General features: G+C 40.2%; 1 protein-coding gene and 1 long non-coding RNA gene across 4 annotated transcripts in view; one reads left to right on the forward strand and one right to left on the reverse strand.

The window, feature by feature from the left end:
- Positions 1 to 2,271: 2,271 nt before the first annotated feature.
- Positions 2,272 to 26,961, forward strand: part of LOC108105501 (PDF receptor) — a 32,266-nt gene continuing 7,576 nt past the window's right edge. For 2 of the 3 annotated variants that reach the window (XM_017212125.2, XM_017212122.2), the window contains exon 1: positions 4,479 to 4,815. The gene's annotated coding sequence lies outside the window, so the exon portion shown is untranslated. Of the gene's footprint in view, positions 2,347 to 4,478; positions 4,816 to 26,961 lie in introns of those variants that run through there. The other variant, XM_017212123.2, reaches the window with a different exon arrangement.
- On the reverse strand, positions 21,488 to 21,886 carry LOC108105504. Its single transcript, XR_001772361.1, has 2 exons — positions 21,808 to 21,886; positions 21,488 to 21,696 (listed from the first exon to the last, which is right to left on the reverse strand). It is a non-coding gene; the product is annotated as an uncharacterized LOC108105504 (long non-coding RNA).

Consider the following 26,961-nt stretch of genomic DNA (forward strand, 5'->3'; position numbering starts at 1 on the left):
AACTAAAGCAACAGGGCAATAAAAAATTGATTTTTCTCCCTGCCGGCGCTTCGTTTAAACAAATTTTGTTGCCAAACGCAGCACAAACTGACAGTCGTAAAAAATATATATGGCCTGCATGTCGGAAGGAGGTTAGGAAAGAGCAAGAGCAAGGCACTTGGGATACCCTGTAAAGCTGGTTCAAGCACTAACCTTAAACCAGCTTCTTAAGTCATTATAGTTGTTAAAAATGTAGATCTTAGCCCATAACCCTAGCTTCTAAGTAGACCAAACAACCTTTCCTTTGCCCGAAAGCTGAGCAGAGTCAAAAAAAGTAAGCACAGTGAAGCATATAAATTGCGCAAATTGCCCTGAACTGAGTGAATGGGAAACTGAAAAGGGGTTGGGAAAGAAAAGAAAATTCCCGAAAAGAAAAACAAGGCTTGGACATTAAATATGATCGAAACTCTTAAACTAAAAAAAACACGGCCAGATGGCGGGGCCCTGACAGATGTTAAAATCGTTTTTGGCGAATGCCGAAAGATATATCTCCCCGATCTCCAAATTGCATATAGAAAACAAAAACTTCATTTCGAACAATTAAAGATGTCACAAATAGAAACGAACTTCAGCTTTTCCTTTGCCAATTTAGTTGCAGGAGAAGGAGAAGGAGGAGGAGTAGGAGGAGACTTTTCCCTGCTTTTCCTTCGGCACTCAGTCAATTTAACGCTTCATTTGCACAAGTTTTTCACTTTTTCAGTTTTTCTTCTTGTTATTTCCCTTTTCTTCGCTTTATTTTCCCTTTCAAATGGACAAAGGCGACGCATTCAAGGCAAACAAACAAGCGTAGCCAGGGGCGGGCATTCCACCACCTGCAGGAGAAGTCCACTCGTTCAGGTGCCGACGCGAGTGGCACTTCAAAATTTAAATCTCAGCGAGAAAAAATCGCATTAAATAAGCAGAAATACAAATACAATACTATATAGTACAGATCTGTACTATATTTCTGATTATTATAATGCACGCAAGCGTTTTCCTCCATTCAAAATAACAACAAAAAGTTACTTTAGTTTTCCACTCGAGTGATGGTGGTGGTGGTGTTTGGGGGGAGGGCGGCTGGCGGATGTCATCAGCTGCGCTTTTGCCTTTTGTTTCCAGGCACCTCCTCCACCGTTTCCAAGCATTTACATTTTCCGCGCTCTGGCAGAGTTCTTCATCCGAGAGGGGAATCCATCATCAAGATTGCAAAAATTACGCGAAATCTTTCTAAATGCCAAATTAAGTCATCACCTTTAGCATGACCCAATTTTCCAGGCTTAACATTTTAAAGTTGTTAAGCCTGGAAAATTGCTAAAAATTATATACTTTTTATAGCCTTTCTCAGGGTATTTCCAAGTTGAGTTTGGCTGCCTCCTAAACTGCGACAATTTTCCTTTGACAGTTGCATTTTTCTCCTGATGTTTATTTAATTTTTGCTCATTCGCTTTTCTCATTTGCTGTAATTTATGCCCCCGCTGCATTCAGCGGATTTCTGGGTAAGACAAGCTGCAGTCTCCCTTTTGATATATCTGTAGCTGTATCTATATCTGTATCTATATCTTTATTTATATTTTCTATAATTTGATAGCTCTGTTGCGGTGTCTTTTTGTCAGCTTTTGGGGCTTATGTTTCTGCCCCAAATTGGCTGCTCATAGCACAAATTGCCGTTGTCTTTCCACTGAATGTTGCAAGTGGTCGGCCACTTTTGCTGTTGCCTTTGCAACCTGTTGCCATGGGTTTTTATTTAATCGTTTCTGCCACAGCTGCTGCAAGATTGTTGTCGCCCCGTTGCATTTACATCTTGCTACAGAGGTCCTGCTGCTGCTGGTTATACAATTTTCCTCATCCTCATTCCACACTTCAATTTCCTTTCATTTCCCAGGCGAAAAAACATGCAAAACTTGTGTTTAGTTTTCCAAATTCATTGCCAGCTAGGCCGTAGAGTTTTCTCCGAGTGTGGCTGCTGCACATTTAAATTTATTATGCACTTACAGGTGTTGTCGCCGTTGTTTTAAATTCCCTCTTTGTGTTGCATCTTTTGTTCTCATTAGCATTGTTTTTCCCTTTTCCACTTGCTTGCTTGTTGCTCTGTCCGCCTGCCTCCCCGCCTCTTTATCATCATATTTCCTCGATTCCCGACTTCGGCTGCATATAGCTTATAGCTTATAGCATATAGCATATAGCACCTAGCATCTGGCATCTAGCATCTGATACTCGAGCTAAGTTGCAGTTTCGATTTCGCCCCAGTTGCCGGTCGCCTCTCAACGTCGCTCGTTCTCGTGCTCGACGTGCCAGCGCCAAGCCAAGTCCTATTCCGCAGCTAAATCGGTGAAGAGAGAGAGATTATAGTTTGGCAAACAATCGCCAGAGATTAGACGCCTCTAATCGGGAACCGAAGTTCAGGGACAGATCGCCAGCCACCTAGTATTCATTCTTACCAGCTTCCAGTTTTAGTTTCTAATTTCCAGTTCTGCTTTTTTGAAAAAAAAAACAAAACAAAACAAAACAAAGCTGCTACCTTCGAATGTGTTTGCTGTGCACACTCAGACTCACATTTTCTTATTTACGATCTCGGAAATAAACTTGGACTAGGCCCGGTAAACAACTGCGAACCCTTCGAGTGCTTTTGCCTGATTTATGAATTCTGCAGATTTTTTGTTTGGCCAAAACAAACATGGACATGGCCATGTATCTGTGTGGGGCGGCGGCAGCGGCGGCAGCGGCATTTGATTTATGAACGTGAAGAAGCACAAGCGGCGCGTTTGACCGCATTACAAGGGGAAAATAGGTCAATCAGTCAGAGAGTCAGTCAGTCGGACAGTCAGTCAGTCAGTCAGTCAGTCAGAGAGTCAGTTCGTCGGGCATTCATCCCGCTAGTCAGTGACTATAATTAAACACTGCAGGCCAATGTTGGCACAGTTTTCCTACAATTTTCCTACAGTTTTTGTTCTTCTCTCCGCCTTCTGTCCAGTTCAAATTGAAAAGCGAGTACCCTGTAAAATGCAGTTAATCGAAGAGTGCTTTTTGGGCCTTAAAATCTTATAGTAATCAGATATTATATCAGTAGCAAGACCTTATAGATCCCCTCCTATATCCCATTTTTCTGGACATTCCCCTCTAGATCGTACTTCGTAATCAAGGCTGCAGCCGGGAATGCCCCAACTTTATAGACAAATCAACAGTGGCAACACAGACCAAATGATACGAAATGAAAGGAGCGAGAATAAACGAATGAGGAACGAATCAAAACGTGACTAGGCCAATGTTGACGTCGTTGCTGCTGCTGTTGCTGTTGCTGCTGCGGTGCTGATGTTGCTGCTGTTGTGCTTGCAACACAGTTGCTGCCGCCTGCGTTGACGTGGGCGCATCGCTTCGCATCGCTTTTTGTTTGTGACAGCGATGCGAGGCGGCGCACATATGCCTAAATATAGCGACTCATCTGTGCCCCAGTGCCGCTTAGTTAGTCACGTGCTTCACTGCGAGAACTTCAGTTGTAAGTTGCATTGTTGCATTGTTGCCTTGTTGCCTTGTTGCAGCTGCAGCAAGAATCATAGTGGCAAGTCCAGCAGGTGGGGATTCACCTTCCGGACACCATGGTTACAGCATATACATAGTGTCATTGAGAAATGAGCCCCACTGTACCGAGTGTGTCAGCAGCAAGTGTTGGCTACTTCTTGCTGCCAAGAAAGTGTTGCCTACATTTTGCCGCCCAATAAATCCCTTTCGCAAACGGCTGCAGCAGCAGTACCCCATAAATCCTTTTCAGGGCATCCATCATTCGTTGTCAGAATCTTCTCGCCCTCGGCCCGTTGGCCACGTCAATCATCATTACCGTGCAGAAATGGCCCGGTGAACGACTGTCAAGGGAATTCGAGTTTCATTGCCAACCGAAAAATAGATCAAAACCTATGACTATGACAACGGGAAGCAGCTTGGCATTTTTCTAAAATCAACAATCATCGGGTTATAGCAATTTGCCTGAAATAGTTTAGTTTTCATTCGGAATTTTCGATAAACATTTGTGTCTGGCATTAACTTATTTTTAGGAAATGCGTGTTAAAGGTCTAAAAGTGTCTCAGTCTCAGCCTTAGCCTTTGTTTCAGTTTTCTTGCTTTTCTATGCAGTTATTTTCATAGCTATTTTGCGTGTGTTTGTGGGTGTTGTTGCCGGCAACGGAAATTTATTTTCGCTTTTGTTGCACGGCCAATGGCTAGGAGAACAGAAGCAGAGGCAGAGTCAGAGGCAGAGACAGGAGGCAGTGGCAGTAAACAGTAAACAAACAGGCAAACAAACAACAGTGAAACTTGCAAATGCAAAAAAAGAGAGGAGAAAGAGCGAACCATTTTCCGATTTCACCTGCAGTTGCAGAGCAGAGGCGGCCAGCAGCAGCCGATTGCCGTTCGGGCCATGGCTTTTCCGCTCGGCTTTTTACGCTTTTCCGCTAAGGATAAGTTGCTCGGCAGCTAGCCAGATTCTGTCATAACGGCTTCGGCACTCGTGGCGTTCGTTTCGCTTTTTCCACCAGCAATTATTAGCCAACGCAAAGTTCCCAATTCTCATTTCAAGCCGCTTTCGAAAACGTTTTTTCAAGTTCAACCGCCCAACTTGACTTTACCATTTTTTTTGCTGTGTTTTTTCAACGCGAGTTTAGAACAAAAAACAAAATAAAACAAAAAACAATTACCAAGCTCTGGAAAAAAACACTCAACAAATATTTGAATCGAATCCGGAATCCAAAAATTCAACAAAAAGAAAAACACACAACAGCAGCAGCAGCAGCAGCAGCTAAACCGGCGGGTGAGTGTTAATTGGTTAACAAACAAACTTCAGCGGGTTAAATACCGTTTTTTTTGTGATAAAAAAAAAAAAAAACTTCTTCTAGCCGTGTGCTGTTTGCCCGCCTTTTTTTTTTTTAATATTTATTCATTATTTTGGCCCGAATGTTTGCTTTAATCTCGGCCAAGCGGCTTCATTACGGAATCACAAAGCCAAATGTTAGAATTGTGGAAATTATCATATCAGTTAGGAGGGGCGGCAGTTTCGGTTAATTTGTTTATTTATTGCCAATATGGCTATGGCATTGCGTTCTAAACTACCATTTAGGTGAATAAATTGGTGAAAAAAGGGTGGTTTTAGTTTAAAAACTCATCTGTTAAGAGGAATATCACTGCCTAGTATGGTTACTGCTGTTGATCAGCTTTTCTAGCCCTTAAATGATCAATTTTAAGTCAGTTAAGTCCATCTATGGGATGATCAGATCAAAGGTTTCCAATCAAGACCCACTACATCTTTATCAAAAATCCAAAATCCATCAAGATATATCAATCATTAAGCCATAAGCTAACAATCTTTGTGGTTTAAGAACAAGCCTGCCGCGCAGTGGAGAACCTACACACGCCTCAGCAACTTTCTTCTCTCTGACAGCTATATCCCTATATATATCCCTTCCTATCCCTACACTTATCACATATATATCCCTTCACCCATTTCAAATCATTTGAGCAGCAAATGTTTACTCTTGTCATACTTTTGGTATAACTTCATTGTTGTCCTGCCCTATCCGCCACTCCATTTTCACTTTGCCCCAAAACAGCTTGAGGGCTGCAGCCGTGGCATCTTGCGTCTTGCATCTTTGCATCTTTGCATCTTTGCATCTTCCAGATGAACTGAAGGAAACGACATTTAGTATTTATATTTCAAGAGGAGACGCCCTGCCCAAATAGTACACTGCCAAACGTACAATATATACAAATAGGGGCGTTGTGGGAGCTCGTTAGCATTGTCCAAAGTGCCGCGTGAAGTGTTTTTGTGTGCCGTGGAAGAGACTCCAAGTGTCCTTGACTCTCGCTCTCTCTCTTTCTCTCTCTCTCTCTCTCTAATGAACTGTGGAAACTGTGAGGTGCAGTGGCAGTGGAATCCCCGACAGATCCCCAGACCTGTCCTTCGTGGTGCCACCTGGCCACCTCATTATCGGTGCCTGAATCCTGCGGCCAACTTAAACGTTCTTGTAATCAAATTTTGCCACTTGCGGCACAGCCAACCCATCTCAACCACATCTGTCCACTGTTCGCTGTTTTAGGTTGCACTTTGAGAAAGATAGGGCTAAGGTGGCCAAAGGGGAGATTCAAATTTTCCTATTCTTCACTTCATAAAGTAAAATAATCTATTGAGAAGCTAGAAAAGTTGCCTTTCCCCTTGTTTTTAACCCAAACTATTCCAAAAATCTGACAATTTTCACAATTCCAGTGTAGGCTGGGTGTTTCCCTGCGATTTTCACAGTGCAGCGACATGGCCGAAAACCTTTTTCTTCGCCTGTCAAGTGCTTCGCCCATTTTGCCCCTCCTTTTTTTTTTGCATAACAAAAGTTCCTCCGCTCGAACTGTGTCAAATGTTTTCGTGTTTTTGAGGGGGTGGAGGGAGGCGGTGGGACAAGTGCGGAATGTGTCGAAGCTCAAATAAAATGTTTGAAATGCGGATGCAGGAGCGTATTTCGAATTGGAATTGCCAGTGGATGTGCCAGTACAGAGTTCCGATGCGCCTCGGTGGCGTATGCGTAATGTGCAAATATTGCCAGCGCCGAAAATTTGTTTATCAGCTGCAAGTTGGGCGAGTTTTTCACTTTGCTAGTTTGCCCGAGCAAGTGTCTAAACAAAAAAAAAAGCCAAGCGTAAACAAAGTGGGTATAAATTTCCGAGAGCCAGCAGCCACAGTGGGGCCTCATCAGTGGTGGACAGAGTGGACAGAGAAATCCCAAAAAACGAAACCATGTTAAGGGCCCTTCATCTAATTATAAGTCCTAGTCGTTCACTCATTTCGTTGCGTTTCGTTTCGTTACGTCTGAGCCATAAGCCACTTACCTACAGCAACGTTCGAAAGAATTATGACTGCCACGAGAGCGGAGTTCTGGGATTCCGTGTAAGTCTCATTAAATTGTTAATACTTTCGTTTTTATGTTAGGGAGGACTTTAATTGAGAATATTATTGTGTTAATTGCTTGCTATTGGAAGTTAGAAATGTTCATTAAAACAGTAAGAAACCTTTATGAAGAGCTTGTAAAGCAGGTTAGCTAAATTAATAACCAAAAAAAACTATCAAAAAAAAAGCATATAAAATAGATATTTCTATTTAAAAATTCTTTGCAAAAAACAGTACATATATGTACTTAGGCCAACTTTATTTTGCTTCCAAATACCTTTGCAATTTGCCTTTACTTTTGGGTTTGAGGAAATCAAAAAATTCCTCAGTTTCATATTGCCAAGGGTTTGAGTCCATATTATTTGCCCACTCGAAAGGGGGAACTGTGGGGGAATTTATTAAGCCAAGACACTCACCACGAAAAAGGAGTTGGGAGTCGAAGACTTCAAAGGCCAGGCAAGAGGCTCTAAATTGATTCTGAAGGACTTGCTGAAATCTAAAATAAATCCGATCTGCATGGCGAATTCAACTAGCTTTTCCAGATATATATATATATTTTGTTGAAATGTCATAATTGTGGGAGTACTCGAATATCAATTGTTACTAAAAAGCCGAGCCAATCCCCGTTTCCAGCGTTACTAATTAATCACTCTTGGCTTCCCATTTTAGCCCAGCTGAGCTTTTCTGATGTTTTGGGTTCTTCTTCTCTGTTTTTTTGTGAGCAGTGAAATGGGCAAAAAAGAAGGGCAGGCAGCGGGGGAGTGGAAATTCTACAATTTATTAGCACAGAATGTGATTGAAATGTAACCCTGGGTAACAGAGCGGAAATCAAATCCACCCTTTACCACCCCCCACAAAAGCAAGCATTGTACCTAAAAATGCACATTTAATCATTCATTTATTCATCTCCTATTTGGTTTTTCCCATACACATTTTCCCCATTCGCTCTTTGACCTCGAATCTGCCTGCAATCAATTTGCATTTACACTACCAGCCATAGAAGTTGTTATTTATCTCTCTAAAATTTAAATCAATTTTTTAAGTTAAAAATCTATTTTAAGAATATGAAAAAAACTAAATCCAGTTTGGCCATTGATCCCTGGAACAAGCCATGCTGCTGCTGTTAGCTCTTTTTGTTGCCGCCTGCAGTTAACATTTAACGCTGAATTTGATATATATGCGAGTTGATATGAAAAACAATTTATTGGCATCAGCGAGGGAAATCGCATAAAAACAGCTGGCGGGGGAATTACGGAAAAACAAAGGGGGATATGTTGTTGAAACAATAAATCAATTATATAGTTTGTTTCTGGCATTTTTTATGAAAAAAAAAAACTTGGAAAGTAAGTGAAAACAGAGCCCAGGCAAAGTTTATTTTTAATCAAAAGGGTAAGGAAAGGAAAGGAACAGGGGGGATTGACGTCAGTTGGGAAAACATTTCAAATTTTTTGACGACGAGATGATGATGCATGCAGTCTCTGATTTATCGGAAATCGGAATGAAAACGCCGTACGATATTCAACCGGAAGCTGTATCCAACGGAAGCCAGCAGCCATAAAATATTAACTAGAAACCTTAAACCTTAACTGGGGAATTGCCCCGGAAAATATATTCGTAACTGTTTACGAGGAAAACTGGTAGGCAATGTCTTCGAATGGCTGGCAACCAACTCAAAATGAACTATAAAAATGTTGAATAACCAAACAAAGATTTATTTCTGAGTTTATTTATGTTTTCAGGCACTCAAAGTCAATATTTTGAACTTAAACAATGCGAAAAACTATGCCTGCTGAAAGGTTACAAAACTTACATAAACAAAGTCTCAGAAATACATTCTATCCATCTAAAAACTTTATTACAATTCATATCAAATAATGCAAGAAACTTGATTTATATATCCCAAAAAGACATTGGCAAGGTGTTTACTTTACAAGTTATTTTCGTTCAATGAACATTTGGAATGGGAAAACAATTTGTTCATGAGAAAGCCTTAAAAAAATGATTTACAAGTTTGTTTTGGCCGTCATTGCATTGACGGTGGGTGGAATAAAAGCAAATATCAGGCAGTAGGATCAGCGAATAGTTTCGGGCTAAGCTGCCACTAAAAGCTTTTGATGGGATTATGTCCTGCGGATTAAAGTCCCCCCCCATTTATGTGGAGGATCGCAGAATGAAAAGCGCGACTTTCTCCTCCCACCTAACACTGCTGCCTTCTCCGAAATACCGAAATACCAAACATTCCGCCATTCGGAAATTCGGAAATCCTTCAAGTGCGAGTTGTAAGAGTTAACTGTCAATGGGCTGTAACCTATACAGACAAGCATGAAAGGATGTCAGTCTATGTCTGTGTGTGATTTCTTCTTTTTTCAATGACTATGACTGTGTGTGTGTGTGTGTGTGTTGGGCTCTCAGGACGTGTTCTAGTTGTTGTTGTGGCAGAATTGTCAGTTAAATCGGCTTAGTGGAAACACACTAACACACTAACAGACACAAACACACACACCAATACACTAACACACTAAGGATGCCATTGGGATAAAGTGGGCGTGGCAATGGAGCGTTGCCTCTTAAATTTATTTGCGCATTTGAGCGCATTTAAAACGGAATTCGACGCCCTAGGCAATTGTGTGTGTGACTGAATGTCTGAGTGAGTGTGTGTGTGTGTGTGAGATCCTTGCACCTATGACTAGTCTACGTGACTTTCATAATCCTTGCACTTGCATCTGCACTGAGAGAAAGTGTACAAGAAGGTGGTTGCCTGCCAAGCGTAATAACCGCAAAACTTCCCAGCCTGCTCAGCTTTCTTCTTCTATAATTTCCCTTAAATTTCCTTAAATTCCCTTTTTAGCAACCACAATTTAATCAGAACCAACCTTAGACCGCACTTACTCTTAATTTGCAATATCAATTTCAGTTACTGTCAATTAAGGCGAGCACGAGGCGAGCATTTCCTAATCGATTCGTAATTTACAATGATTATTGACCAGTGCATGCCAAACTGTCGCTTTACGTATCATTCTTTTTTTTTTGCACTTTTATTTCGAAGATTTTTCGTTATTGATTTTCGCCCACGTTCACCCACATGACATGTAACACATTATTATGCCATACTTTTATTTTTCTTTTTTTTTTTTTTTTTGGTCGAACAACTGCATTTGCCTTAGGCTAACAATGAGTGGGAAGAAGCAGACATGCAGCAAGATGCATGGAAGGCGCAAGCAAGAAGAAGATGAAGAAGCCAAGGGACCGCTTCTTCTTCTTATTCGGCTTCGCATCCTTATGTGACATTACATTGCTCTGCTTTGTGTACGCCTGTGGGTATATAAATACAGTCAAGCACACACCACCATTGGTGTGGCTGCACTGCGAGAAATTGGGCAAACTAAGGCAGTGTGACCCTGTTCATGCAAGACTGACGATAAATAGGACATTTTACAAGGCAAATATTTCTATGTTAATTGAGAAACAGGTAATACAGCTAATATTAAGCCATGTTCACTTTCTGCCAGTGCAGTTTAATTTGGCTAAAGCTTAAGCTTTGATTAGAAAGCAGCCTAAAAACCGATCGAAAAGAAATTTAATCAAGCAACTAACAAAGTCCCCCCGCCATCGTCCTTTCGTCTTTAATAACATCCCAAACGTTGACTTGTTGTCAATTTCATTTGGCTGCCATGGCAATTATACCCGAGACTTTCTAATTGAATCGACGCCATTAGAGAGCAGCAACTGTCCCCCCCCACTTTCACCCCACTTTGCTAGCATTTGTGATCCTTAATTTATGCACATCTCAGTTGTCCTTGCACAAGGCATGCATAACATAATTGGCAAATTGCAATTGCCAGGACCACAAAGACGGCGACTGACTAATGTCAAATGAAAGTTGCTGTCACGACCACGACTAGTCCGTCCTGCTCCTGGCCTGGTCGCACCCACCACATCCATTTTCGCCCTCAATGCTGTCTCCTTGAGTAAAATTAAGCTGCAAAGGCAATTAGTCAGCGAAATTTAAAGAGTTGCAGATTCTGGAAATCAGCAAGTTACGAACTCTGTTTACTACACGAAGAAAAAACACAAATTAAAGAGATCTGCATTCAGGATTTATAATTAAGAATCTTTTTTATTCAAATATTTTCTAAGTGTGAGTTTGCCAAAACAAAAAAAGAAAAATGAAACCTTCAGGCTGAAGATTGTGCCAAATTTCTGGGAAGGAAATAAGAGAGTTTTTTGGTACTTAAAAGGGGAGGTAAAGGACCTACCTCCTGGGCGGCACAAGCCGCTAATTTCACTTAACTTGCTGCAAATTTGCATACGGCAGGTGCCACATAAAACACTCACTTGGCTGTGAGCCACTTTAGGCCACTCATAACCAATTCCCTTTGGGCCGCAACTATAAACTGACTTTTCAACTTAATTTGGCAACATATTTAAGGGGCCTAAGCCAGCTAGGCCGGAGGCTACGCAAAAATGCCAAAAACTATATTAAGTTTCTTTGTTCGTTCGTGCCGGTTAGAGTGTGATTTTGCCAAGACTCTTCTGACTCACTTGACCTTACGTAACTTTGTGCCCAAAATCGAAATGAGAAGTTCAAAAGTTTAATAACAAATCCAACTCACAAATCCTTTTTAATTTTAAGTCATTTTCGTTATACTTGGATTTCTAAATTATGAAAAAATCATTAATATTAAATTATCATTTAAGAACTGATGCCTGTTGGAAATGATTTTTTATTATTTTTTATCATTTCTTTCAGTATTTTAGCCTGTAACTAAGCCAAAAGTGGTCCGAATATGGATTGACATACCCCGTTGAGCTTGATTTCTAACACTTATCAAATCTGCATTCACAGTTTAAAAACTCAAATTTGGGCCATTTTTCGAAAATTTTGATGATGTTACCCCTTATTGAAAATGCAATTTTTGGGTTCTCCAAACTTGAAAGCATTTTTCTCATAACTTGGCCAATAATGGTCCAAATATGGAATGTAATACCTTGTTGAGTTTGTTTTCGAATTTCCAACAAAACTGTATACCCACCTTGAAAAGTAAAATTTTTGCCTCTTTTCTTAAGTTTTGATGATGTTACCCCTTATCGAAAGTGTGATATTTGGCTTCGCCCCATTTCCCTCAAACATTGGTAGTATTCTCCTCATAACTAAGGCAATAATGGTCCGAATATAGAATGCAATACCTCGTTGAGCTCGTAATTTAATTTCCAAGAAAACTGCTTCCCCACCTTGAAACGTAAAAATCTTTCCAGTTTTCGCAAATTTTGATGATGTTACCCCTTACAAAAATATCAAAAATTTGTTAAAAATTAAAACTCCCAAAATCATCAATCGAATGATGAGGAAAGTTTGTTTTGGCCGAAAGCTGCTCAAAACAGTCTTTGGTTTTGCTCTAAGCCTTGTTTTGGATAAGCTATAGCTATAAAAGCGATCAGAAATAGTACCGTTATCTGTCGAAACTGAAAATCCAGATTTTAGCTTAAAAGTAATCAGAATTATTCTCATAACAAAGCCAATAATTGTCGGAATAGGGAATGTCATACATCAATGAATTCGTAATTAAAATTCCAGTCAAACTGTGTCCCCACCTCAAAATATCACAATTTTGTCGTTTTTTGCAAATTTTGATGATTTATAAAAAATGCAAAATTCGGTTATCCCCAATTTTCTGCCCAAAATAATAGCATTTTTCTCCTAAGCCAAAAGTGATACGAACATGCAATGCTATGTCTCATAAAACTCGTAACTTCATTACCAATTAACGGGCATTCAAAACAATCTTTAAAATAAAAATATTTAACATAAAGAATAGTTCATCAGCCCCTTAAAAGGCACACATGAAGATGGAAAAAGGCAGAGAGAGCCCGCCCAGAGTTAACCTTAATTTGTTCTTACATTAAAAAGGATGTACTTTTCAAATATTTATAATCTGGAATAAAGGGAATGGAGGAAAGGCGAGGGAGAAATGCCGCGCAAACCGAGAAAGTTAATTAAATGCCAAAAGGCGAATGGCTTTAAGGGCGCACACACACAAACATACACACACACACCATTACTCGACGCGGTCAGCTGTCTTTGTGTGCGTGCATCCATATCTGTGTGTGCGGGATTTATAGTTTTTTACAAAGCAAGTGGCAAGGTCAGCCGTGAATTTTGATGGCAGGCCTAGTCGTAGTCGTCGTCGTCGTCTGTTGCAAAATGAGAGTAGAAAAGGCCTAAAAAAAAAGGGTGAAATAGAAAACTGGGAGAGGAAATAAAAAGGAAAAATCGTGGCAAGGACAACAAGAAAACTCGGCCAGCGCCATTGGTCATTTTGGCGGCCATTGGCGGTGGACGGGAAAAATGCAAACAATAATTAAAAACTTTACTAGAGAAAAATATAGAGGCTGGGAAATCTGGAAATAGCTGTGTTAAGAGAATGCCCCTCCCCCTCTCTCTCTCCACCGCTTCGAGTTCAGTTTGAAAAACTTTCGCCACTTCTGGGCAACTTCTGAATTGGCCGAGATTCACAGCTGAATTCCCATCGATGTCCATCGAGTGGACTTGGAGAAAAAGGTATATTTGAAAATAAATGGCAAAGTAATAGGATCCAATAAAGGCGATTCAATTTATTGCAGCCACCGTGGCAGACAGACCACGCAAGGGCCAAGAACTGCCAACGGGCAGAAAGAATGCAAATAACGAGGAATCCTCGCAATGCAATTATTAAGCAGCTCAACTTTTCCACCGAGCTATTTTCAACACTTTTCCTTATTGGGTTTTCTTATAGAAGAATGTCAAATTAGATTCTTAAATTTCCATGAAAAACAATTATTAATTCCTTCTTCAAGCAAACCTTTCATGACCTCTCTCTCTCACTCTCTCTCTCACTCTCTCTGTTCTTCTGTTGTTGAAATAAAGATACCATATCAAGATCAAGGTCACACTGCTTTCTCACCACACTCAAACACACACATGGCCACACTCAAACACGCACACACACAAACACATCTTTACAACAACTCATTTATAAGTAGAACAAGTGATGCATGGCAGTCGCTACAGCTTTATATGCAAATCTTGGCGTGCCTCGCTATCCCTTCTATCTCTCTCCCGCAGCAAGTAGAACATTTTTAAGCGTGTGCAAAAACACACACACACACACACACACACACACACATACATAAACAACGTTTCGTGTTTGAGCCCTTCAGCCTTCCTGCTCCCTCCGCCTCTCTGTCCTGCTCTGCTGATTAACATAAATGGCAGGCCAAACTGCTGGGACAGAAACCAGAACTAGGGGCAAAAATAATGACACTGAATTGAAATCGATTTAACGACATTCTCAGTTCCATTTCAAGACAGTTTACTGTTTTTTTCTTCAGATATAAAGAACTCTTTTAAATTCACCTTTTAACTTTAATAAATCTTCAATTTCTTTCTTAATTCTGTGACATTTTTTATTTATTTGCTAATTTACCCACTTTTAAGCCACTGTTCCGCAGGAAGACTTGAGATATTGCGATTACAGTGGACTCTGGGTATAACATTTCATTGCCGCATTGTCTTACATCCACCCACCGCCTAACGACCCCCGCCACTCTCCCCGAACTGTGGGCAGTAAAAAAACGTGGCATGTGCCCCAGCTTTTGTTTCATCTCTGTGTGTGTGTGTGTGTGTGTGTGTTTGTATGTTTTTTTCATCGTGTTTTGTTGTGGATTGCGTAGCCGGAACAATGCAACAGTTTTTGGCCTGGCCAACCAAGTCTGGCAAACAAAGCCAGCCACAATAATAATAACAACAATAATACACATAATACATAATAAGAAGAAAGCCGCCTCCTCCGCCTTGCCACCACCTTGCCTTGCCCACATAGAGAACAACCTCTTGGCGTTGTCTGATATTTCGGGGTCCTTTGTCTTCTGCGAAAGTAGAATGTGAAATGTGGAAAGTGCAGAGCGCAGCAGAAAAGCGAAAATGTAAGTATTTCCCACCCGCACCAAGAGGGCGGTCCTGGGCCACGCCCAGCAGTAAGGGAGATCCTCGATTTTGTTGATTAGTGTGTTGGGGGGGGGTGAAAGTCAACTGACTTCCAATTAAGTGGAAGGCTACCAAGCAGGACTCGAACTTTATTTCGTTTGTTTTGCTTTTTTCAGGAGCAAGACGATTCGAAAGCCAAAGAAAATGAATTTTTCAATAAGATAAGAGTTATAAAAAGGAGCTGAAAAAACTGCCCTAAAATGTATTCATTAATCGACGAACGCCCAATAAAAACTCAACGATGAATAAATGCCTTTAATTTACGAACTTCTGAGGGCAATTCCACAAAGTTAACCATCATTGAGAGGGCGCTGGCAATGGGTATGTGGTAATTGAAGTGAAACAAATTGAATACCAGAAAAGCACACAGAATGAAGAACAATTAAGGGTCAGTGCGTGTAATCGAGGAAATCGGAACATTACGCAATCGAAATCGTTTAACCGAAAAAGTGGCGAACATCGATTTAATTAGAAAAGAGCCTTGATTTGGCTAGAATTGGCTGGCATTTTGGCGTAATTGATAATCTGATTGCCGAAACTGGCATCTCATTTCGCCGACCCTTTCGATCTCTGAAACCAAAAACAAAGCGATACAAATTATTTGATTAACTGCTATATTATTCAAATTGTTTTTAATTCTTTTTTTTTTTTTTTTTCATTTGAATTCATGCATTTGTGTGTGGCAGCGCAATCGATTGGTTGTGGCGCCCGCATTGTTTTGCGGTCTACGTTGCGTATGCGTAATGAATTTTACGACCCATATTAATCACACACACCATGTGCGAGGGCGTTGTTGTTTCTGTTTCGCACTAAATGCGAGTCAATTCAATTAGTATGCGAAATTAATCGAAGCGCGAACTACTGGCTGGACTCCAGCCAAATCCAATTAGCCGAGAACCCAACGCGAATCATCATTCATCCCAATTGGTAGTCCAATCCCCGCTCCCCCACCGGATGCTTATTATCTAATCAAACGACGACGACGACGAGTCCTGCTGTCCCAGTTTTCAGGGACAACCAACCATCCGTTCAAGCAATTAACTCCCTGGTTACACCACCATCCAAGGTCTTCCCACTAGGAGGAGCGATGCACTAACAGTTGCTACTAGCTAGTTGATACTCCTTTGGTTAACATACATAATAGTTCTCACAGAACGTATTCATGATTCCGATTCTGCTCTTACACCTCCGAATATCATGCCACAGTTTCCCAACAAAGACACAAATCGTGTCAACTTCTCTTTTAATCGACCTAATTAACCGTCATTTGACTTTCACACTTTTCCCTGGTTATTAATAACTTTACGTAACTTGCCTTTTTTTTATTAATTTTATGCAGAAAGCAAATATCACGCAATAAGCCGAGCCAGCGAGTGCCCTGCCGTTTAATCCGCAGATATTTTCCTTGCTGCTCTGCCATATTTTTGTTTACCCAGCAAAAAAGTGTTTCCATCTTGTCTGTGGTTTTGCCAAAGCCCAGCCCAGCAAAGATATGCTAATCCAAAGTACACTGAACAAAAAATCTTGATCAAAAATCTTCTGTAATATTTTCCACACTTTAGAAAGCAAAGAAACTCTCAACAAAATTCCCAAAAACCAAATTTAGAATAAACTTCCTTAGAGTAGCCATTATTTTTTTCCAGTGTAGTAAACACAAAGGCAAGTGGCGAGTGGAAAAAGGCGGGCAGCCAAGCGGAAACCCAAAACCCCGAAAAACAGAACGCAGAAAACACAACTGCAAAGCGCAGCAAAGTATGCTACATAATTTTTTGCAGCAGGACATGCTGGATATATGTGGCATATAGTGGCCATGGTGGTGGGCCGTAAGCTGCTTGGCTCACAAAGGAAATGCCCAAGTAAGGCGGTGTCGGTGGCGACTGCTGGAAGAGGCGTGGCCCAGCCACTTAGTGCCTGCCACATGTAGGCGAAATGGGAAAATGCAAAATGCGAAATGCAAAATGTGAAAAATTGCAGGCAAAGAGCATCGGCGGGCGGGCAATTAGCCAACCGCAGTCAGCTGTTAGCGGATGACCCTTGACCTTGCAGCCTCATCAGCGACCCTCAATTAAAATACACCCACACTCCCACACCCACCACCTTCGCACACTCTCCACTCAATTGGCTTAATCCCCACCTGACAGCCGAGTCGAGTCTTTTTGATCCTTAATCCGGATTCCATTACAATTTTACATGGCAATCCCGAGCGGTAGCGAGTGGGTTAACCTCGCTGCGCACTTTGAAAGCGGCTGTCAGTGGGTTAAGTCCACCGAATAAGTCAAACAATATGCAGCTGTCAGCTTTCAGTTTCCTCGCTCGCTGGCTCGCTTGCTGGCTTTCACTTCCTGCCTTTTTCACTTTTTCCCCCCCCAACATTTTCCGTTTATTGACGGCAGCTCAGCCCGGAGTTGGCCATTAACATTCAGCTGCAGTTGCAGTTGCAGTTGGACTTTTAGCAATGGTTATTTCGTATGCCATCTGAACTGATTGAATTCGAACTGTGGAATATCACTGAGGGAAATCCTTGAGCTAGAGTTGGAAAACATCACCCATCAGATACCCCCCAGAAGTAATCAGTTGACCCCAATGAGACTCAGCTTTTCAGCTGTTTCAAGTAACTGAGAGTGTACTGTACTAGCATTAAATCAATTCATGTTTGTTTTACTTTTCATCCAAGGCAAAGCTGTTCCAAAAACACCTCTGCAAATCACTTCACTCACTTAAAACCATTTTAGCAAAAAGGTTCCGTCTGCGAGAGAGAATGTGATGAATATTTCCGCTCGCCTTGTGTTGCACAAGAAAAAAAACACAAAGGAAAGTTCGATTCCCAACGAAAGTAAAGTAAATGTGCGATGATGATGTAAGAAGATTGGAGCATTTCTTCACATATTATTCCAAGGGCTTGCCAGGCATAACACCCCCACCTATGTATAGCAAAAACCCCATCGAACCCTTGAAGACTCTTTTTGTTTCCAGGAAAGCACAGATGAAAGACCCGGACCCGGACCCGTGCCCACCAAGCAATAATAATAATATTTATGACAACAACAACAACAAGAATAGACAAACCAAAGTGAATTGGAAGTAATAACAACATAATTATGCATAATTGTATTCCCAACAATTAGGAGCGAATCATTATTTTGATGTCATTCGAAACGCGAAATCATCAACCAGCCACCGCGGCAGTTAAACGAGCCGAGTGAACGGCACAGATACATCGGTGGGCACACATATAGCTACACATATATATATTCAGAATCACGGATTGTCAGTCGACGTTGCACGAAAGCAGGCAGAAAGCGCGGCGAAGCAGGAAAGCAGGCGACCACAACAATCAGCCAACGAACCAAAACGAGAGTTACGAGAATTATTCTGGCAGTCTGCCAAATATATAAAAATACAACAAAGCTGCACCAAGAAAAAAGTCTAATAGACAAATCATAATCAAAGATTACATTGAATTAAAGAATAATATTTAACTTTAAAACGATAAAACTCAATAATTTGAATCAAAAAGAAACTCTGAAAGAGTCACCAAATCCATTATCATATCAACAAGGAGCTTAGACTATCTCCTTTTGTGAAAATCAAAGAAGAAATTCTTACAAATTAATCGAAACTAAACTAAAATTTAACAAATCAAATGCCGAATTCTTTTCCTTGAGTGTGCATATTTATATGTAACGTTTTGGATGGGCAAAAAGAGCGCCAGAGCAGCGCAGATCCTGTTGCCTCGTTGTCAAGGTCTGACTGCGACTTGTGCCGGCTAACGAGTAAAGAATTTCCTTCGTGGCCAGAGCTTAGTGGGGTGGTTGTGGGTGGCTCGGCGGTCTTGTGGGTGGGCTGTGTGATGCCAGGCAGCCAGGCAGCCAATTTGGGGCCACTGCCAATCTGCCAGCACCGTGGGCCACAAAACGTAGAGGTGAACGAGAGCAAACAAGCAGCGAACCTTGGGTCTCCCTACACTAATCAAAATGGTTTTTAAGTTTTCAAGCTATTTGCTATCAGGGAAAACAAGAAACACTTTCAATACCATGAAGAAGCTCTTTCCCAAAACAGTTTTCCAAAAATAGAAATCCAATACAAGAGATTTCTCAGCTTATTTGAGTTTTTTTCGTGAGTGTACAGTGCGTTTCACAACCATACCGATGATTGGAGGCGTTTTGGGGGAGGCAGGGATCGTGGGGTATCTAGGGGTTCACCAGTTCAGAAGTTGGGCCATCAACAGGTGCCCGTTAAAGCTCTGTAAATTTGAATAAACATTATGTAACTAGCTTATTATTGGGCAATGTTTGAGCGAATATATTGAGCTGCTGCTGGTGTCTTACGTAAGCTGTTTGCGTAAGTCTCATCCTGATTTAGGTTGGTCAGTGAACTTCTGGACGCTCTACCGATTGCATAATATGTGTGTAAGCCATCAGAGAGATATTAATGCCAAATATACATAGGCTGGTCAAGCGAGTTATGTAAGAAGAGAGCTTGGAAATATATTCCCCAATTATTTGTTATTTATAAACATCGCCCCTGATCTAAAATCTGAAATATTTGAAACCTTTTTAAGCGGCTTTAAGCAGATACGTGATACGAAACCTGATTTTGAAGGCTTCAATTGAAGAAATGGCCCATGAAATTCCATAGAACTGGCTTGTAAAGGGAACTTCTTGGATTGTCAGCCACTTAAATTCAATTGTCATTTTAGATGAATTAAGAACAAATACAAATTGAAATGCAAAATGCAAAATGGAGCAGCGATTAAACAAAGCGGTAAACTCTTTTGTGACCTCGATATTCCTCCCCTTTGAAAAACCCGCCACAAAATTGCATCGAATGGCTGTCCGTTTTGAAGACAGTAATCCATTGAGAATGTTTAATTCATGGAGAGCATTCAAGCGTCTTTTGTTGGCTGTCTACACTGCGAGAAATGAGTAATACTTGTTTAAAATAACAAATTCTAAAGGTTTTCCCTTTTCTATAATCAACAAAACTAGAATCTTTTATTCCCTTCAAAGGCCAATCTAGACTGCGATTTGGCATTGACACTGAACCTGACGGTACAGTGAACACACTGGCACAGGTACCAATGCACTACTACTATTTATTATGGCGACTGTAACTGGCAGTGCCAACAAATGGCAGTAAGTGCTGCTAGGCCGGCACGTTCGGTCCCGATGATATTGATTTATAGAGTGTCAATCTGACAAATTGCACAGCAATAGCGTAATCAGTAATGCAACAGTTGCACACACACACACACACACTCTGTAGTTTTCTGTGGCAAGGAGACGAAGACGGGGACGGGGAAAGTCTGAGCGGACAGAAAGCTCTGTGGCATTCAATACAAGGCACACAAAACAGCTTGATGACCTGTCAAAATCTGTTGGGCCTGTCAAATGGATTTCAATGTAAAATATCAACACAGAAATCGGCGAGGCGTTATCGGGAGGACTTTCATTTTTCAGAATTCAGCCCCTTAGAGGTTTCCCCCTTTTTTGGTGGGTTCTATTCAGTTATTCAATTACGAGACCGTGACCAAGACACTTGCATCGATCCAAGATGTGAAGGAAAAACAAAACTGTGGATTCTGAAGAACAAAACTGCTTCACCAGTTAGTTACACTCAAAGAAATGTTGTAGAAAAGTCTGAAAACTTGCTGAAACATTGGTTAATGCAAGAAGCTGTTATTTAGTAAAGATATAACCCTAATTTATCGTACAGTATATAGCCTAGTTTAGTTATCTAATCCAACTACTTTCTCGCCGTGTAACCAACTGCAAACAGTGGCAGTTTCAATGCCAAATTGTATAAGCAGCTGCAGAAGGCTCAGCCAAGCGGCAAATGTCCTGCGGTGACAAAAGCAAAGCACCACCAACTTTTGGATGCTTTAAGGTCCTGGCCAAAAGGTGATGTAACCATGAACCCCCGCCCCTGCCTCCCCATACACCACCCTCCTCTACAGAATCGCCTTTTAATGTGGCCACTTGTCTGGGCTCACTTGGAAGTCCCTGGGAAATCCCTAAAATTTAAGATTCATTTTTCTACTGTTTAAACATTGGCCCAAACTTTCAATTGGAAATCTCTTTGTTGGGCCTTAATTGGCCCGCCCGTCCGTCTGCACGGACTACAGTGCGTTTCATTTAGATTGGCCACACTGTTGCAATTAGAAAATCCTTTGCGGCACCTTAATTGGCACAAACAAATGCAAGCCAACATTAATGAGCAGCCTCAGAATTAAAATAAATTTTTCTGCTTACAACTTTTTTACCCAAAATTAAACGTGACTGAACGGCATTGCATTCTGTGCACGAAAAACCACACACAGTGGTGAAATTTTTATAGAAATTAATCAATGAATGCAATCAAATTCTAACTAGAAAACCAATTAGAGAATAAATGTATTTTCAATTGGAAATGTTTTTTATAAACCAGAAATTCGCGAAATAAGAAAACTCTCTTTCGATCATTGAGAAATAAATAGCAATACCTAAAGTGTAGATTTTACGGTTACTTACCTCTGTTATCCATAATATTCACAGTTATTTTTGCGTTTTGTTGATTTCCTCTTTCCGACTTTGCGTCGCATTTCTAATTTCAATTTGTCTCCTCCTCTTTGTGCTTGCGTACGTCGTAGATAAGGTTGTAAATATGTGTGTACATATGTACGTAAAGATGTATGTATGTATGTAAACGGGCGCATTTTTGCACTTGTCCCGCGGAGCACCACAGGCATTTTGGCAAAGAACCTAAATAAGTTTACCATTAAAACAATATGTATATGTACATATGAATATAATGAACTAAAATCAAATCACTGACCTGCGATCACATCTTATTTATTATGTTACATTTCTTACCACTTTTTAGAAGCCAAAACAATATGTGATCACGCATTTGCAAATATGTTTGTAGTTGCAAGTGCTGCCGTCGGAGCGCCACCTTCGTTTTCGCATAGAACACACCTAAATAATTTACCATTAAAACAATTCACATATTGAACAGAAACCAAAACACTGACCTGCGATCACATCTTAGGTAATGTTTTAGATAGTCTTACCAATTCTTAAAAGCCAAAACAGTATAAATTGGCATTTATGCAAATATGTTTGTAGTTGCAAATTCTGCCGTCGGAGCGCCACTTCCATTTTCGCATAGATCATACACAAATTTACCATTAAAACGTAATACATATCAAACAAAAATCAAACACTGACCTGCGATCACATCTTAAGTATTATTTTACATATTCTTACCACTTTTTTAAGCCAAAACAATACATTTATTGCTTTTAAAATATGTTTGTAGTTTCAAGTGCTGCCGGCAGAGCACCTCGTGCTTTTGTGCATTATTAAGTTCACCAATAATGCAAAATATATTAAACAATACACTAAACACAATTCTGCGAACACTTTAAATGTTTTATTTAACTTATTTCCAACACTTTTCAAGAGCTAAAACAATATTTTAATGTCGCTTAGAACTGCACCGCTTCATGAATGACAACCAACTGAAGAAGTGTGGGGAGAAGTAGCAGGCGCGAAAGAGAGGTAACGGTTAAAACAGATGTTTTGAAGATCTACCGTTTGCTTCACCATTCACAATCTGCTCTGCTTCTTATTAGTCTTTCACAGTGGATCATTTAAAGTGTTACGTTCAGGTTGATATTAAATAATATCGTTTAAATTTGTGCGCTTATTTATTATATTACGTACCTTTTGATTTTTATAAATAAAAAGCCAATTAATTCAGAAATGCACACATAAAGACACATGTAAGTACCTACATTTCGACTTGTACCGCGGAGCACCCTTTGAATTTTGCATATAAAATAGATCAATTCATTCACAAAACTATATACGTTAAAACAATACTTAAAACACAATCGCCCAATCACAATTTGGGATTAGTTTATCTTTTCCTAGCTCTTTTAAAAGCCAAAACAATGCTTAACCGCAGCGTAGTAGAGCAGCTCTACATACGAATAGGCAATGAAAGGAAAACTTAAAAGGCGTAGCAGCGAAAGAGTGGACAACGCTTTGAAAGATCTTTGTCTTTGCCTTTCTTCTCTCACTTTTTGCCTCTTCTTTGTCAATGCATTTGAAAACATAAACATAATCTTTAGATCACTGTCAACAGGCATTTAATCTGCGAATATTATTTTTTTATTTTCCTTTACTTAACGCGAAATTTGGTTATCACCGATTTAAGCATAAAAGCTAACTTAGAATGACGGTATTGTTCCCATAACTAAGCCAATTATGGTCCAAATATAAAAAGTAATACCTCTATGAGTTCGCCTTTAAATTCCTAATCGAACTGTATTCACAGTTTAAAAAGTAAATTTTTTTTTCCACTTTTCGAAAAATTGATGGTTATCGAATGCCAAAGGGGCTTGCTGCCATTTTCCTTCTCAAGACGACAGTATTTTGCTCATAACTTGGTCAATAATGGTCCAAATAGGGAATGCAATACCTCGTTGAGTTTGTCTTCGAATTTCAAACAAAACTGTATACCCACCTTGAAAAGTAAAATTTTTGCTATTTTTCATAATTTTTGATGATGTTACCCCTTATCGTAAATGTGATATTTGGCTTCTCCCCATTTCCCCAAACATTGGTAGTATTCTCCTCATAACTAAGGCAATAATGGTCCAAACTTGGAATGTAATACCTCGTTGAGCTCGTAATTTGATTTCCAATAAAACTGTATCCCCACCTTGAAACGTAAAAATCGTTCCATTTTTTGCAAATTTTGATGATGTTACCCCTTACAGAAAATCCAAAAATTTGTTAAAAATTCAAACTCACAAAATCCCTAAACCAATGATGAGGAAAGTTTGTATTTGTCGTTAGTTGCTCAAAACTGTCTTTGTTTTAGCTCTGAGCCTTCTTTTGACCAAGTTGTAGGTATAAACCCAATAAAATCTATGAACATTTTTTGTCAAAACGCATAATCCTGATTTTGGACCCAAAATAACAAGAATTCTTCCTATAACAAAGCCAATAATTGTCGGAATGTAGAATGTGATATAGCGTTGAACTCGTAATTAAATTTCAAATCGAACTGTGTCCCCACCTCAAAAAGTAACATTTTTGCCATTTTTCTTAAATTTTGATGATGTTACCCCTTACAGAAAACGCAAAAAATGGTTAAAAATGAAAACTCCCAAAATCATCAAACCAATGATGAGGAAAGTTAGTTTTGGTCGAAAGCTGCTCAAAACAGTCTTTACTTTAGCTCTGAGCCTTTTTTTGCCTAATATATGGGCATAAAACCGATGAAAAATAGTACCATTATCTGTCAAAACTCATAATAATCCTAAAAGTAATATGAATTATTCTCATGACAAAGCCTATAATTGTCGGAATATAGAATGTCTTATATCACTGAATTCGTAATTAAAATTCCAAGCAAACTGTATTCACACTTTAAAATGTCAAATTTTTGCCATTTTTCGTAAAAATTATGATGTTACCCCTTATCGAAAATGCGAAAGTGGCTTACTCCCATTTTCCTCCTCAAGACGGCAGTATTATGTCCATAACTAAGCCAATAATGGTCGGAATATGGAATGTAATACCTCGATGAGCTTGTTTTTTAACTCCTAGTCGATCTGCATTCGAAGTTGAAAATATAAAATGTTTTACATTTTTCAGAAAATTTAACCAGCTCAAAAATTATGATAAAATTTAGTTTTGGCCGTTAGATCTGCTCCCTATTTTGACAAAGTTCAAAGTTAATTAATTTATATTGGCTTTACACTCTTTAAACGCACTGTACTTGCTATGACAACTCTGGGCTTCAGAAGCCCCGCTGTGAAAAGTCCTTTGGCTCGTCAAATAGCGCGAAAACTTTTCAAATAGCGTCGCTAGCCGCCTAACCGAGCCCACCCACCCAGCTTTCTCAGCCAAATTTCCCCACCGTTTTCCATTCGCTTTTCCGTCGACGCTTTACCACTTTTCCCCCCACTAGCCTTTTGTTAGCGAGCATTGGCCCATTCAATGCATTTCGTCTCCCTGAATGGGAGCTCTTGAGATTCATTTTCTTTCATTTGTGGCATAATTATGGCAGCGAAATATAAGTAAAAACCAACGCCCCAACGCCTTGGGTTCTCCAAACAAAATTTCCGAGCCTATGAAAAAGAAAAACACCAAACTTCAACTGCACTTTCCTCTGGGGGCGATGAAAATGCTAAAACAATCGATCGGCAAAAGCCGGCGCGCCCATTATTTAGGGCACAATCAACCCAATTTTCAAGTCGGGCGACGTCAGCCAAAATGACTTTTTAATGCTGTTCAATGTTGATTACACTTTTAAGGCCCATAAACCAACGAATTTAAATCCACACATTCACATATCCACACAGCCAATGGCATTGACAACTTATTCGGAGCAAAGCGATGTCTATTAAATAATTGAATTGCTGAGTGTCCAATAAGAAAGTTGATTAATTATTAAACTGACCCAGCATGTTGGCCAGCAAACTGTAACGAATGAACTCAGCTCGTTCGGTTATTGGATTGCTTAAGAAAAATATGCCAAGGGTGTGAATATTAAAACGAATTTATACGATCTGGGAAAATGATTGCCTTGATTTGCTATTGCTAAATCCTAGTAGTTGGCCTTAATTAAGCATATACAGCTTGGAAAATCTTACTGCAGTTTATTAAAATCATCTTAGTTAGCATCTTCCTAAGTAAAGTCAACACATTTTGGCCTGGCTGGGGCTAACTTTAAATTATAAAAGTATTTAATCGGGTCCCTTGAGCAGCCAACCTCCTAACCCCCTTGGCACCGCACTTTGGCCCGCTGCAACTGCTGCCAAGTGACCCAAATCCGGGTCTGCCGTCTGCGGTGCTCGTCTGCTTGGCAATGCGAAGGAGCAGGATCCAACGGCAGCCAACACCCAACATCCAGTTGGGTATCCAATTGCAATCCTTTGGTCCTCGTCTGGCTTTTCAGATGACTTTGAGAGGCTTTTGCGCTTAGTTAGCTTAATTACGAACGCGCTTGGCATCGGGCCGCTGCAGCGATAAGTATCGATTAGTATCGCTAAAGCGAGTACTTTACATGGGCGTACCAACTAAGCAGAGTAATCAAGGTCACACACAGAGAGAGAGAGAGAGATATTAAGTAGGTTTGATCTTTAAAAGTATAATTAAGTTGTACCAATCAAGCAACTAGACTTTGAAAGCAGCTAAGATAAGCTGAATTTAATATATTATTTAATATTTCATAGTTTAGTCCTACTTAATCAGGACATTCAAGTCCTTAAACATCTACATAAAGTATGTTTTGTGGGCAGCATGCCTCTGGTTTTATGCAACCGAAATATCGAGCAGGACAATGCCTGGGGGGCCGGGGAATGCCTGGGGGAGTTGGGGAATGTGGGCTGGAGTATATCCTGCATGCATATGTCAGCAGCGACTACTGGCGAAATTGAAATTCTTATGAAATTATATAAAATGCACTCAAAGGCATTTCGGGGCAGCTTAGCAGCATCAACAACTTTTGGGCGGAGTACGACGACGGTCCTCCGGATGTTTACGCTATTCCGGAAGAAATGGTACGGCATGTGCTGCCCCTCTTTACTCCTACTCCTTGTGCCATTCTGGTTTTTTGGAGGGGGCGGCAATAGCTCCCACTATGAAATCATAATTTGTTATGTCATTGCCATTGAAGCAATTTACATTCCTTTTAGCCTTGGCGACAAATGGCTCGAAGGTGGCAACGTAATTCCGCCATTAAAATAGTTTTGTTTTCGTTTCAGCAAGGAATCCGTTTCCTCAGAAAACGAGACACTAATGATAGACAAGCAATGGTTTTTCTGAGAGAACAATATAATTCCAAGGGAAATTTATTCATTTAATAATAAACTTCATTTGGCAAAAAGCTTAAACTTAGTTTTTCAGCCTTTATTAAACGGGTCTTAGCTGGCTAGTTTTAATCTGTGATTGTGCTGAGATTACTTCAATTCGAAAAGAACAAGGACATGCGATGGGCAGTCTTGG

Source organism: Drosophila eugracilis, unplaced genomic scaffold (genome assembly GCF_018153835.1).
Source record: "Drosophila eugracilis isolate 14026-0451.02 unplaced genomic scaffold, ASM1815383v1 contig_2167, whole genome shotgun sequence".
In the NCBI taxonomy this organism is placed as follows: domain Eukaryota; kingdom Metazoa; phylum Arthropoda; class Insecta; order Diptera; family Drosophilidae; genus Drosophila; species Drosophila eugracilis.